This window comes from Plutella xylostella, chromosome 29 (genome assembly GCF_932276165.1).
Source record: "Plutella xylostella chromosome 29, ilPluXylo3.1, whole genome shotgun sequence".
NCBI classification, from domain to species: domain Eukaryota; kingdom Metazoa; phylum Arthropoda; class Insecta; order Lepidoptera; family Plutellidae; genus Plutella; species Plutella xylostella.
Genome location: NC_064009.1, coordinates 10,544,032 through 10,558,857, shown reverse-complemented (window position 1 = coordinate 10,558,857; position 14,826 = coordinate 10,544,032).

Below are 14,826 nucleotides of genomic sequence, written 5' to 3'. Positions count from 1 at the left end.
GGCTTAGTATACCAATTTTGCAACACCCTGTATACACTCACGAGCAATAAAAAAGTTCCAGTGCGAAAAGCATCAATGTACTCCTAAGCGGAAAAGACTAAGTTTACGACTGCAATATTGAAGTAAATTTATAACGCGTCATAAAATTATCATCTAAAGACATAAATATTTTGATGAAATTCTTCAATTGGCGTCATTTGGTGTCGCCATTTTGTACGTGGAACTTTTTGATTGCTCGTGAGTATAAATAGAGTTAATTATAATGGGTGTAATTTGCTATCGGGGAACTTATCTTCGGCAAATCAATGTACTACTGTATTGTACTATTAAAACTTTAAGACTTAATGGTTATAATTGTATAATAATTACTTATGGTTTGTGATTTTTGCCTATTCGGTTCGTTGGAACTATATATACAGAGGTAATTTGCATTCAAATTATACTATCGCACTGATGTTTTCAGTCTAAATAAACCTTGTTTACATTTTATAAATTTATTAAATAACGACCTATCAGTTTTTATTCAACGGTAATTGTTTGCTACAAATACATAAAATAACAGTGACGTAAATAACTATCCACTAACCATCAAACAAAACCAATAAGGTAAAGTATGATTTTATTACATTATCATATATTATGGCAAAAGGAAAAACTATCTATGTAGTTACACACTATTTATTGTAGTTGTATTTGAGGCTCTTCTTGTTATTCAGGTTATTAAATTATTTATATTCTATCTATCATTATGTTTATTCCATATGAAATGATGTGCCAACCTAGTAAAAATATATAAAATCTTTCTACAAACAGATACTTAATTATTATGTTTCTCAATTTATTACAAGATTTTTTAAAATTTGAGGTACCTACTTAAGTTTTAAAAACATTTATTAAGTAAACAAGAATTTTTACTAAAAAACTTTAATATTAAAGCTTCTTCGCTGTCGCTCATATTCACTCTAGCGTTTTAATTTTGTAGGCAAAAGGTAATTATTTACTTAACAAGCAATTTATAAAATTTCCTACGTAGGTATTATGTAATCTGCTGTTGCTGGCACGGCTATTAGGGACATCTCGTTAAAACTTAGTTACTCATTTTATAACAGATCGCTATGAAAGAATTCAGGAAGGAATAAAGGAAAGCTTGAAGGCTGAGAGTTATGGGACTTGGGAGAGCTTTTTATAAGAAGAATAGAATATTAGTTTAATGGACAGATGAAATGTACAGACTAGACTATGTCTAGGATTTGCATTTAGATCTCATTCAAGTACCTATCGGTAGATACCTATGTCATATAGTTCTTCGCATTAGTGTACCTACTAGTCATCAGCAATACATAAATTATAAATAAGTATACTTGAGTCTTTGAAGACAAATTTACTTAGGATGATGTAAGCCTTGTATAATTTGTTACTTTACCTAAAAGGCGGTACATAATCGCTGTTTATATACCCGCAGTGTTTACCGCAATCTAATTAGGCACTCGACTTTTTTATACAAACAAACCCTTACAAAAAGACAGGGTACGTTTGTTCCATTGACAGGAACGAGAGAAAATATAATTTAAAATAAGTTCAGCTCTGTAATTAATTTCGGTTTGTTTTCGGTTTGAGTGTCCATTCTGCTGTGCCTATATGTAAGTAGGTATTCATTTAGTCACGTTTTTCATCTCAAAAGTTGAGCTCGTATCCAACTTTTTTCGTTTTCCGAATAGAAATTATAAATACAAACCGTGGAATGGACAGTATTTTTGCATTAAAAGAGTGAAAAGGAACGCATTCGTAATGAATGTGTTATATGCACGTTTTCCAAATGCAGAGAAAACATGCTTTGTATACTTAGTTTTTTAAAGTATTTTTTGGGTAAATATAAAATATAAAATACTAATGTAAGAATAAGTCATCATGAAAGTCATATGGAATCATTTATCAAAAGCACACAGAGATAAGATCTAGCCCAGTACACTAATATGGCAAAAATAACGTAGCCGTCATGCGTTTCTTTCGTTACGTACTTGCCTGTAGAAGAAAGAAAGAAATACGTTTATTCAGTGCAGATAATGCAGATCGCACCATTTAACTACAATCCATGGCGATGGTGTTGGAACTTGGCACCACACCAAGCCCGCCCCAGGGGGGTCATTCTATATGACGAAAAACTAAGCTACGGTGCGCGAGCTACAACTCTATATCGTTGTATTGCCGATTGCACGACAGCTCTCGTTCGTTATTTTTTTGTCCGTATAGAGTAACCCTCCAGTGCAGAGAGCCCGGCTCAAATGGTCGTCACTTTTGTACCTGCACTCTATGTAGGCATAGATCTGTGTGCCACAGATTATGAATGCAGGTCGAATGCTGAATCAAGGGTGAACGCCTCCAATCTAGATCTGTGGTTGGTTCAGGCTGGGTGTCATTTCATTAGTGTTGGTAATAGATCGTAAATGTTGATAAAGGGAAGTAAGTGTAAAGTAGTCGTCTGGATGCTTGCGATGTCTATAAGTAATAAGGCCACCTTAGGTATTTCACGCATAATGGCCCACCTTAGAGGCTAAATGCGGAAAATCAGCTCTCCAAGATAGATAGATAGATAGAAGGCCACCTTTTTGTACTGTTTCTTTTTAAGTATACTATTTTATATTGTTTGTTGTTGCAAATATAGAGTCTTATATTATATTGTATAAGTAAGTAGGTAAAGTAGTAGGGCATTGTTCTATGCACACTACCTAACATAGACAATAGAGTAGCGACCGACGACGACAACAAACTGCAACCGCACGTATTCAGTTTTAGTCGCTGTTAGTCTGTGAAGCATTCCCTCTCCTACCTACTAGACACCTGTATAATACCTCATATGCTTGTACTGGCTGTTTATAGTGGTTTGGAGTGAAATGATAGACAGCAGGGTCACTCTTGTTGAAGATAATTATGTTTATCTTAAACATTACCATTCTTAGTGCCGAGAGTCTCTGTTTCGCATCTCTGCCGGGGCAGATATTTGTTTCTATATAGATATTTATTTTTCTCGGGGCGATGATCTGGTGTTCATTCATAACAGAATTGTAATTCTGCACAAATTAATTACTTAGTTGTTGTATTACCGCCAGAATGACACTACGATAAGTAGTTGGCCTATTGACAGCAGAGTCTAGCATATAACGTGTTTGGTTTGACAGACCGATCGATTGCCTTTTGTCTGTCTTTAGAAGATAGGCCACTGCCACTTCACATAGCTGTCCGCAGGTCTCCGTGGGCGCCTGCTTACCGCCTCTAGGTACTAATGTTAATTAAACTTGGCCTGTGAAAACAACAGAGTTAAAAACTAAACTAGTTTGCTAAGTAGTAACAGTGAGAGTTCTCCGCACCACACCCAGCTGGACCTCAGTTCTGCTAATTTAACTGCAGTGCTGTGGGGTGTACCAAAGAGACCCCCTTTCGGCTTGTTAGGTTGAAAACTGTTTAATTTTGCTGGAAGATACTTTTATTGTACCTAAAGTTTATAAAAATTACTCTCCCACCGTATACTTTAGGGGTCGAAAATGGCCTGAATTGCTTCGAGAAAAGGATGGTACAGCCGTGCCGCTTTTTTGCTCGACTTGGTGGGGGCACTGCCGTGCCCCCAGATACTTGGCTATTAAGTACTTTTTTTTGTTAAAACTATAACTGAGTGGATTCACATCTGAGAATATCGAATGAATCAGAACTTGAGAATGGAATGCAGCGCTGTGATAGGCAACTGTGACTGTGACAAGTGTGAAACCGGGCATGAACAGAGTAGTTTCAGGTACTCATTCAGGACAACTCAGAGATTTCAAGGCGATAGCAACTTAATTCGTATTGCACAGAGTGCATTGCTGCTCTAGAAAGCAGTTCCAAATTTTCAAATTCAAATTCAAATTCAAATGGTTTAATCGACGTAAAATTTTACAATTATTTGTCGATAGTCATCTACCACCATTTCACAAAGGCCCCGTCATTGAGAAGGAAAGAAATGGCGAAAGAAACTCCTCGAGCATCTTTTCAACTTGTTCCTTATAATCTATTACAATTTTTACTTATATCTAGTACCTACAATTTTACTTAAGTACCTATATCCATTTCATTTTTTCAATAGCCTTAGCTGAGGTGGACAAGACCACGCGTTTTTGTCGTTTAAATAATCATTTATACTATAGTAAGCTTTACTACATAATGTAGCTTTAACATAATTCTTAAATTTTTGCTCAGTAAGGTTTATTGCTTCATTTGATAATTTATTATAAAAACGTATACAGTTCCCCATGAATGATGTGTTTGTTTTCGAAAGTCTGAGTGTGGGGAAAAGCAACCTATTTTTGTTTCTGGTCTCAATACCGTGAGTGGCTCCTACTTTACTAAATGAATTTAAGTTTTTACGAACATACATAATATTTTCATAGATATATTGGCATGGAACAGTTAGTATACCTATTTCCTTAAACGTATCTCTTAATGAAATTCTAGACCCTAATACATATATGGCTCGAATTGCTCGTTTTTGCAGAACAAAGATTTGATTAATGTCAGCCGCTCGTCCCCACAATAGAATTCCGTAAGACATAACACTATGAAAATAACTAAAATACACAAGCCTGGCTGTATCTACATCTGTTAACTGTCTAATGGTTCTAACCACATAAGCTGCAGAACTCAATCTACCGGCTATCCTCTCAATATGGGGTCCCCATTGCAACTTTGAGTCAATTGTAATACCCAGGAATACCGTTTCATTTACTAACTCTAGCTTATCGTTATTCAATGTCAAATATGTCTCTACTTGTCTTACATTAGGCAAAGTGAATTTAATACATTTTGTTTTCTTGGAGTTAAGAGCTAAATTATTTACAGTGAACCAATTAGCAACTATGGAAAGAGTACTGTTTGCATTGTCAAAATTGACTTCTTGTCGCTTCAACTTAAATATAAGTGAAGTATCATCAGCAAACAGTACTATCTCACATAATTTATCTACCAAAAACGGTAAATCGTTAACATATACAAGAAACAAGAATGGTCCTAAAATCGAGCCTTGGGGAACACCCATACTGACAGGACAGCCAGCCGAACGCACTCCATTTATGTCAACTAGTTGAGTTCTGTTGCTCAAGTATGATTCCAATAATGTAAGAGCTTTGCCAGTTAGCCCATAATATTTAAGTTTCATAAGTAGAGTGGCATGATCCACACAATCAAATGCTTTCGATAGATCGCAAAATACACCCACAGCATCAAGACGCTCCTCCCAAGCACTAAATATGTGTTTGACCAACGCGACACCAGCGTCAGTTGTAGATCGACCTTTGGTGAAACCAAACTGTTGGTTATGGAGAAGGCCGTGAATACTAAAGTGCGAAAGCATTTGATGTAGCATAATTTTTTCAAATATTTTACTCAGTACTGGCAAAACTGATACAGGCCTAAAATTATTGGGATCATTTTTCTCACCAGATTTAAAAAGCGGTATTAGTTTACTAAGTTTCATCAAATCGGGGAATACACCGACCTCAATGCATCTGTTAAAAAGATTAGCCAAGTGGGGTGCTAGGATATCAATAACATGACTAATAACTTTAACGGACATGCCCCATAAATCTTCTGTCATTTTTAAATTTAATTCTTTATAAGTGCTAATTATAGTCTGTGTATTTATACCATGAAATTGAAAGTCGAGATCGCAAGGCGGTGCATTCCCTCTTAGCAAACGTTCAGCTTCAGCGCAAGATGAATCAAGGTTCTCAGTTGTAGCTATCGGTATACTACGGAAAAAATCTTCAAAGACGGAAGCCACTTCTTCACTAGATGAAACAATTTTATCATTAATTTTAAGTTCAAAATTTAAATCACGTGGTTTATTCTTCCCGGTTTCAGTATTAATGATATTCCATACGGTTTTAATCTTGTTATTAGAGTTTTTAATCTTTCTATTTATATAATCTGATTTAGCTTGGTGGCAAACGGCTTTGAATATCTTTGTATATTTCTTTACATAATCTCTAAAGTTATCGTCATGAGTAAATGTACGCTGTTCATAGAGATCATATAATTTACGTCTGCTCTTATAAATTCCCGATGTTGCCCAGTCATTAAGACTTAGTTTACAATTAACATCTACTTCTTTCTTAGTGAACACGTTTTCAAATTCTCGAGACAAACCTTGAAATATTTCCTTAAAGGCATCATTGGGATTTCTTTCAGAGCTTCTACAGTAGTCAAGTTTACTGTTCAATCGAGATTTAAACTTATCAATTCTGTATGATGTTACTGGTCTGAACTTTAAAGTGGCTGACTTACGTTCAAAAGTACAAGGAAACGTAATAATTTGCCCACTGTGGTCGGATGGTAAACAATTGATTACAGAATTATTAGTAAAATCACAATTACAGTAAATATTATCAATACAAGTCGCTGAGGTGGGAGTAATTCTGGTTGGTTCCAGGAAAACATTACTTAAATTAAATGACTTAAACAAGTTAACTATAGAACATTTCATAGAAGTCTCAACTAATAAATCAATATTAAAATCTCCCACCACGACCACTTGTTTTGAGCTCCTAGATAAGATGGTAAGACTATCCTCCATCACTTTCTCAAATACTTTATAGTCAGTAGATGGGGGCCTGTACACGCTTAAAATTATATACTTGTCCATCTCAACACAGGCTAGTTCAGCTATTCTTTCGACTGATAATTTTACAATATCTTTCCTTTCCTTACATTTTAAATTGTTCTTTACAAATATTAATGATCCTCCTTTGTCTAACGATTTCCTATTAAATGAGCTAATAACATTGTAATTTTTTACATTAAAATTCATGTCATCATTTTTTAGGTGATGTTCAGTAATACAAATTATGTCTACGTCGTATTGTTCTAAAAATAATTCTAACATTAGAATTACGGATACATATAAGAAAAACGGAACGTCGCCGTGCGATTGTAAACATCGAAATAATTGTACTCCATCAATTAAATTTAATTAATTAACCAAAACAGTGCCTAATATCCACCAAAACATAGTAAAATTCAAGAAATAACCTCACCTCATCTTATCCAACAAGTGAAATTGGGGTTTGAACCCCTCCTTGGACAACATCTTCAAATAAAGGTACATAAATTGAGCCTATTGTTATCGATTCTGGTTGTTTTTGAATTCAAATTAAAGATAAACTGCCAAAAAACAACAATTCATATCACCAACAGATAAACAAGCAACCATTTAGGCCAATCAGCTGTTCACTAATTGACAACTTACAAGTGTTGCCAGAAGTGAAATTTATATAAAGCTCGCACTACACAGTCAAATGCAGAATTACGTTCCAATCTACGAATACTAGAACAAAATACAGAAATACTTAATAAATAGTACCTAGTTTGGCGCATAGAGGGCATTACGGGTACTAAAAATAAATAATGAATACATTAGATAATTGTTGTTCAGGTTGCTTGCAACCGATACCAGGTAGAACATTCCTGACATGTTCAACTTGCAACGAGAAATATGACCTGGATTGTGCAAACGTCTCTATCCAACGCTTCCGAAATACAATGACTATCGAACATAAAAAGTCATGGATCTGCGATTCATGCTTCTGTAAAAAGCCCAAAAAGGGTAACACAAACACTCCTTTACGACAGCAGAAAACTACACCACCACCTACGAAACAAAACTTGAAGGTAAACCTAGAAGAACAACATAATAATGTAACTCTAAGGGGTAAACCGATACAAACAGTTTGCGCCGGAGAAGGCTCAGATGAGGATACAATTTGCTCCGGAGATACCCTACCACCAGAAAATTGTTTTGCTACGTCGTCTCAAAATACCATGATTACGGAAATAGAAAATATATTGGAAAAAAAACTAGAAGAATCTAAAAAAGCTATAATAATGGAAATGAGGAAAACTATTACAACTGAAATCTCAAACACAATAGCTATATTGAAACAGGAAGTTAAACAAGAATTAAAAGAAGAGATTAAACGAGCAGTTACCATTGTATCAGATGAACAAGAAAAAGTTAAGCAAGACTTATTGAATTTAAATAAACACATCGCAGAATTAAAAACTGAAAACAAAAAATTACAATCAGAAATAGAAGATATAGAAAAAAAATTAGAAAAAAGCAATACAAACCCGGCCATCACCAAATCAAACATGAAAGAGTTAATGTACACTGATAACCAAAAAAAATTAGTACTCTATGGTCTCAAGAGCCACGAATGGGAAACTGAAAATGAACTATATGACAGAGTAATTAATGTATTTCATGAAATAATGAACATAAACCTCGAAGGTTACATTGATGACCTAAGGCGTATGGGAAAAAAAGGCCCGATCGAACTAACGCTAATCAGCAAACAGTGGACCAAATACCTTGTCCAGAATAGTCACTACTTCAATTCTACAGGTTTAGGAATTTCTGAATACCTGGACGATACAGCACGTGAAAAAAGAAGAGAAATGATTAAAATTCTTATTGAAGCAAGGAAAAATGGCCATCAAGCTAATATAAAAAACAACAAACTAATTATAAACGGAACACAATATAAAAAAGAGGAGGAATTCAACTGTAACAATAAAAATGCCACAAATTACCGTCAACAATACGCTGATGTGACTTCAGGAAACAGTAACACTGACGGACAAAGAAGGAGACAAACAGATATGCCTAATAAACCTGGAAACAATTTTTTCCACCAGCGACAGGCCAATCTCCATTATCAATAACTACAAAACTAACTAATCTGAATATACTTTTCCAGAATATTAGAAGCCTCAATAAAAAACGTCATCTATTGGAAGCAACGACTGAAATTGATAACTTAGTACAGATAATATGTATGACAGAAACATGGGTTACCGAATCTAAGAGTGAACTATTGTACGTCGATGGTTATAAATTAGCAACATCCTTTAAACGCTCTGAACATACAGGTGGAGGAGTGTGTATATTTGTCAAAGAAAACATAGATTATAGAGAGCTAGATTCTATTAATAGAAAGTCAATTGAATTTATATTCGAAACATGTGCCATTGAAATACTAAAGCTAGATTTAATAATTATTGTAATTTATTGGCCAGACGATACTAGAATGCCAGATCTGTTTTATGAGTCATTAGAAAAACTCTTAAAATTTACACAAGTAAAATATACAAAGAAACGCATCATGATAGGAGGAGACTTTAACGTGGACATGCTAGTCCATAATCCACCTAGCTTAAAACTATTAGAACTCTTCAAATCATATAATTTTTTTCAACACGTAAAAGAGCCAACGAGGGTTACAAATTCAAGCTCAACTTGTCTTGACTTACTTTTCTCCAACTTCCCTCTTGATCATTGCGTCAAAGAATATGGATTTTCTGATCATAAGGGTGTTATAGGTACTGTACCTAACATAATAAATAATAAAAAAATCATATGGTATACTTATAAAAGAAACTATCATCATAACAATGTAATAAATTTTAAAACTGAAATAAAGAAAATAGATTGGAATAAAATAATAGTAAACAATAGAAATATTAACGAAAACTATACCACATTTATAGAGACAATCCAAACTGCATTGGATAAATGCATTCCAAAAATTAAATCAAAATTAAAAATATATAATAATAAAACATGGTTAACGAAAGGAATAAAAACATCGTCCAAACATAAAAGATTACTTAAAAGTTTAATATCACAAACTGATAATAAAACACTTCATGATAACTATAAACAATATGAAAAAATACTTAAAAAAGCAGTCCTACAGTCAAAAAAACTGGTATATATAAATTCAATGAAACATTCAAAAAACAAAACTAAAACTATGTGGAGAATTGTTAAAGAACGTACAAATAAAATGACTAGAAAAGAAAAACAAAATACCAAATTAAAAATTAATAACCATCTTACTGAAGATCCAAAAATAGTGGCTAATACCTTTAATAACTTCTTCTTATCAATAGGACAAAATGATCAACTGTCATCGACACCGTCCTCATCCTCGCTGCCGCCCGAGCCGCCTGCCGCTCCACCACACATTTCACCGATGCTTCACTCTTTTTTTCTTAAGCCAGTAAACGAACACGAAATATATCAAATTATAAAAAAATTAAAAAATAAACGTAGCTTCGGTTACGATGAAATTCCCCCAACACTCGTTAAAGAATGCGCGGACATACTCACTTCACCAATCACTAGGTTAATCAACCAATCATTTACTGAAGCATGCGTACCTGACCAATTAAAAATATCAGCAATAAAACCTCATCACAAAAAAGGCAGTACCCAAGATCACGATAACTATCGACCCGTAGCAAATCTCCCATCATTTTCAAAAATACTCGAAACTGCAATGTACATACGTCTTAGTTCATACTGTGAAAAAAACCGAATCTTTACTGAAAAACAAAACGGCTTTCGGAAGAATCACACAACTACCCTTGCTGTATTCGACTTCATAAAGGAAATTTTGAAAATAATAAATGGGAAACAATATGCAGTAGGGATTCTATTAGATTTAAGCAAGGCCTATGACAGAGTATTACATAACATATTATTAAATAAACTATATCGAATAGGTGTAAGGGGCATCGCGTATGAATGGTTTAAATCTTTTCTTAACAACCGATCACAATATGTTGAAATAGAATACCACGATCAAAATACAGGATTAATTAAGAGAATCAAATCTACTCAGTCCTATACAACCAGGTCTATACCTCAGGGAAGCATTCTGGGATGTATACTATTTTTAATCTACATCAATGATCTACCAAACACTATAGAAAACTATTGTACTCTCTTTGCAGATGACACATCAGTAGTCATTCCATGTCAAAATGAATCGTCAATGTATCAACAACTCGATAATTGCTTAACTTTAATAGTAAACTGGCTAAACGCACATAACCTCCAAATAAATTTTAATAAAACAAAAATAATGCAATTCCGACCATATCAAAAATCCCCTTTAAACATAAAATACTCATTTAATAATATAGAAATAGAAAATGTTGATACATACTCACTACTAGGCATTAATATTGACACAAACCTTAACTGGAAAAGCCACATTAATAAAATAGCCTCTAAATTATCTAGATTCACTTATGCACTTTACGAACTAAAAAAAACAACAGATATAAATACAGCAAAAAGTATGTATTACGCGTATGCGCACTCATGGCTTCAATATGGAGTGATCCTCTGGGGTAGTAGTACAGATGCACCTAAACTATTCACATTGCAAAAGAAATGTATAAGAATAATTGCCAACATTAATTCAATGGACAGCTGTAGACCTTACTTTATTGAACACAATATCCTTACTCTAACATCATTATATATCTATCAAGTCTGCTTATTTGTACAAAAAAATATTACCCAATTTCCTATCTATTCAAGACCACAAAACCTACGACCGCGAATTAAATTAGCTATACCTTTCTCTAGCCTTAAAATAGTCCACTCTAGTCCCTTTGCCATGTGTATAAAAATTTACAATAATTTACCGGATGATTTAAAAAAAACTACCAACTTTAATCACTTTCAACAAAATTTAAAAGACTTTCTCACAAAAAAATGTTTTTATACGTTACAAGAGTTTCTAGAATTAGATCAGGCAGTATAGTCATAACCTAAAGAAATTGTAAAAGATATTATAATGTGATGTTCGTCTTGATATATTTATTTAGTTTAATTTAATTTAAGTAATTTGCTGTGCCCTTGCAGGGTTCATGTTTGATACTACTACTTCTATTGTAACATCCTATACTGTACAATATGAATGCAAATAAATATTTTGAATTTGAATTTGAATTTGGTCCGTGAAGCGGAGTAGGGGAACGCACAAATTATGGTTTTCGTAACATTCATGTCAGAAAGTGCGTCATAACACTGAATTAGGTCCTCCTTCTTTACATCTATGCTATTTCCTACTAGTACTACTATTGTAGTGTTCAAGCTGTATTGCCCTGATATTATCCTATCCACAATTTGCTTAAATGTGGCGCCTGGCATACATATGTTAACTACATTTTGCCTGAGATAGTCATTCAGCATATGACCCATCTTGCTACCTAGCTTATCAGAGAAAACAATTGTCTCATAAGGAGCTTCTCGAAGCAGGCCGGTACACGGTGTTGAAGATAGGGCAATCTCGGGCTGGTCACACGGTGACGGGCTGGTCGTTTGGACGGCTGTCTCGTCGTTGCAGACTGTAGTAGGCTGGTTCTCATGAAGATTGCAGGCTGGTGGCAGCTGAGCGTCAGGTGGTAGGACACTACTCGTCTCGACGACGGACTCGTCGTTGCAGATTGTGGTAGTTGGATGGACATCAGCAGGGGGGCAGGCAGGTGGCAGCTGAGCGTCTGTTGGTAGGACACTGTCTGCTGGCTGCTCAGGTGATGCTGACATCTGGGGACTGGTGGTTATATCCCCAGAATATGGCACCCGGGTACTGTTAAGGGCAGACTCTAAGTTGACTAGTCTGCGCTGCAACATTGCCATGTTCATCTCATAATAAGTGTTGCATTCTGAAAGCTCCTGCCTATGGACTAAAATTTCATTTTCGTACTTATGGACCAGTAGTCCAAGTCTAACATTTTCTTCATTAATGGACTTCATATGGTGATGTGAGCTTTTTTGGATCTTTCTCACTGTATGTTGGCTTCTCTTTATAAATCTGTTGATTTTACAGTATTTTTTCCGTTTATTCTCACCAATAATCTTAGTTGTCACTTTGTGTTCGCAGGGCTCTTTGCACGGTGTAGTGAGGTCTATGGTAGGTACTGCTTTACATTGTGAGTTGACCAGTTCCTCATACAAAGCGATGGTTTTGTCATTTTCATCCCGCTCTTTCTCCTCATTCCGTCTTTGGAGGTCTCCGTTGGCTTCAGCCAGCTGTTGTTCCAGGCTGTGGATTTGAGACAATGCAGCTTCATGGATGTTCTGGCACTGATGATATGACCTCAGTAGACCATTGAGCTCATCACACTTGCCTTGCAGGTCTTGGTACAGGATATCCTGTTCGCACATTTCATTCTTTAGCACTGTGTTCTTTTGTAATAGGCACTCAAATTCTTTTTCATTTTCCTCCCGTTCCTTCATGAGTTGGTCGGTCAGTTCACGGGATGCTTTGAGGTCCTCCAAGGTTGTCCTCAGCCGGAGTTCCAAGTCACGGGTCTGTGCCTTGCTTCGGGACATCATCTTGGTTTTGTTTATTAGAACAAAGGGAAAGTAAAACGGCAAAGAAAGTTAGAATATTTAGATAGTTATGGCTTAAGGCTGAAAGGGAGGGAAGTCTAGATAATTTAACACAATACTCGCCTGATAATTCGTTGGAAATTTGAAGTTTGACAGGTTACAGGTGGGTCCAATTTCAACCTCATCAATTTGTTTAAAACCAAGTCGTGAGGCTCAAACTTCACTTTTTACACAATTATTGGAAATATATCTATAAAATTACACTAATTTTAAGCTAATTAACTAGTATTTAATCAATTAAATGTATTTAAAACTAAGCAGCTGTTTCATTGACAGCTATTCGTCAGGGTTGCCAGACGTCAAAAAACCAGCTATTCGTCAGGGTTGCCAGACGTCAAAAAACCTTCCTACTTGCAACTCAACGCTTGGATGTTGATGTACTATGAATTCGCTGTAGCTTTGTAAAAGTTGTTCTGAACACGGTAGAAACTGTCTTTTGTTCTTGCTGAAGCGGTGAGCACTGCTCACTTCAGCTAAATGCGCAACTCTAGGGGGGAAATGAAAGAATAGGACGAGGATAGGAGCTGAAATTGCGCACGCTCTCAAGTGGGTAAGCTTTTCATGTAACAATAGGTAAAGTGTATGGTACATTCATGCGTTAAATTACCTAGCCTAGGTAACTACGTAACACGCCGTATGTGGTGGGATACAGCTAAAAAACATTCGCGAGAGTCTACAAAAATAATAAGATATAGTTTGCTACTTATTTATACCTACTTTATTACGGCTTAAAAATACTAACACTAAATGGGTAATTACGTAGCTTACGTAGCTTAAGTAGATTCACTTTTTAGGGAAACATCTCACATGGCGCCTTGTAGCCTGCTAATTGTAGGGTGACCAGGTCTTGTGGAAGGGATCGGTCATTCGTAAAAATAATCATTAGGTACGTTTGTCAAGTTGGTAGGTTGTAACCACATGTACCTTGTAACCACACAAAAACCGCCACTCTGACAACTGCTACCTGTTTTAGTCCAATAGTTGGTCAAAGCGCATCTCAGACCACTAAATACTTTTAAAATTAATCATCATCACGGTGACAAAAACTAGTCCAGCTGTAGTGTTTGACACAGAGATATTGTCTTAGGTTTAACACTGAAGCGATTAGAAGACAATTATCCTCGTACACACAAAGTGGCTGATTCCTCGGCAGTCCAGTCAGCATGGTCTCCCTACTAGCTGGCGTCCAGAAGCGGCCCCCTGCCGGGTCTTGATGAAAGCCTTTTTAGATTTTCGTCTGAAGTGACCGGATTTGTGTTTGCCTACTTAACTGGATTGTTAGAGTGTGTGGTGCTAAGTGGAGGATAATCAACCAATAACCATTACGAATATTACGATTAGAAAAACTGATGTAAGTAAGTTACTATAGGGTATGTCTATTTAGAGTACCTACCTAAATAGACATACCCTATAGTAACTTAGTACTGGAGTTAGTAAGTACTTAATTTTAACTTACCTACTTTGAACTGTCGAAACTATGCTTCAGTGCTCAAGTCCTCCATCTACCTAGGTAAGATAGGATATAACTTTATCCATCTACATACGCCCCT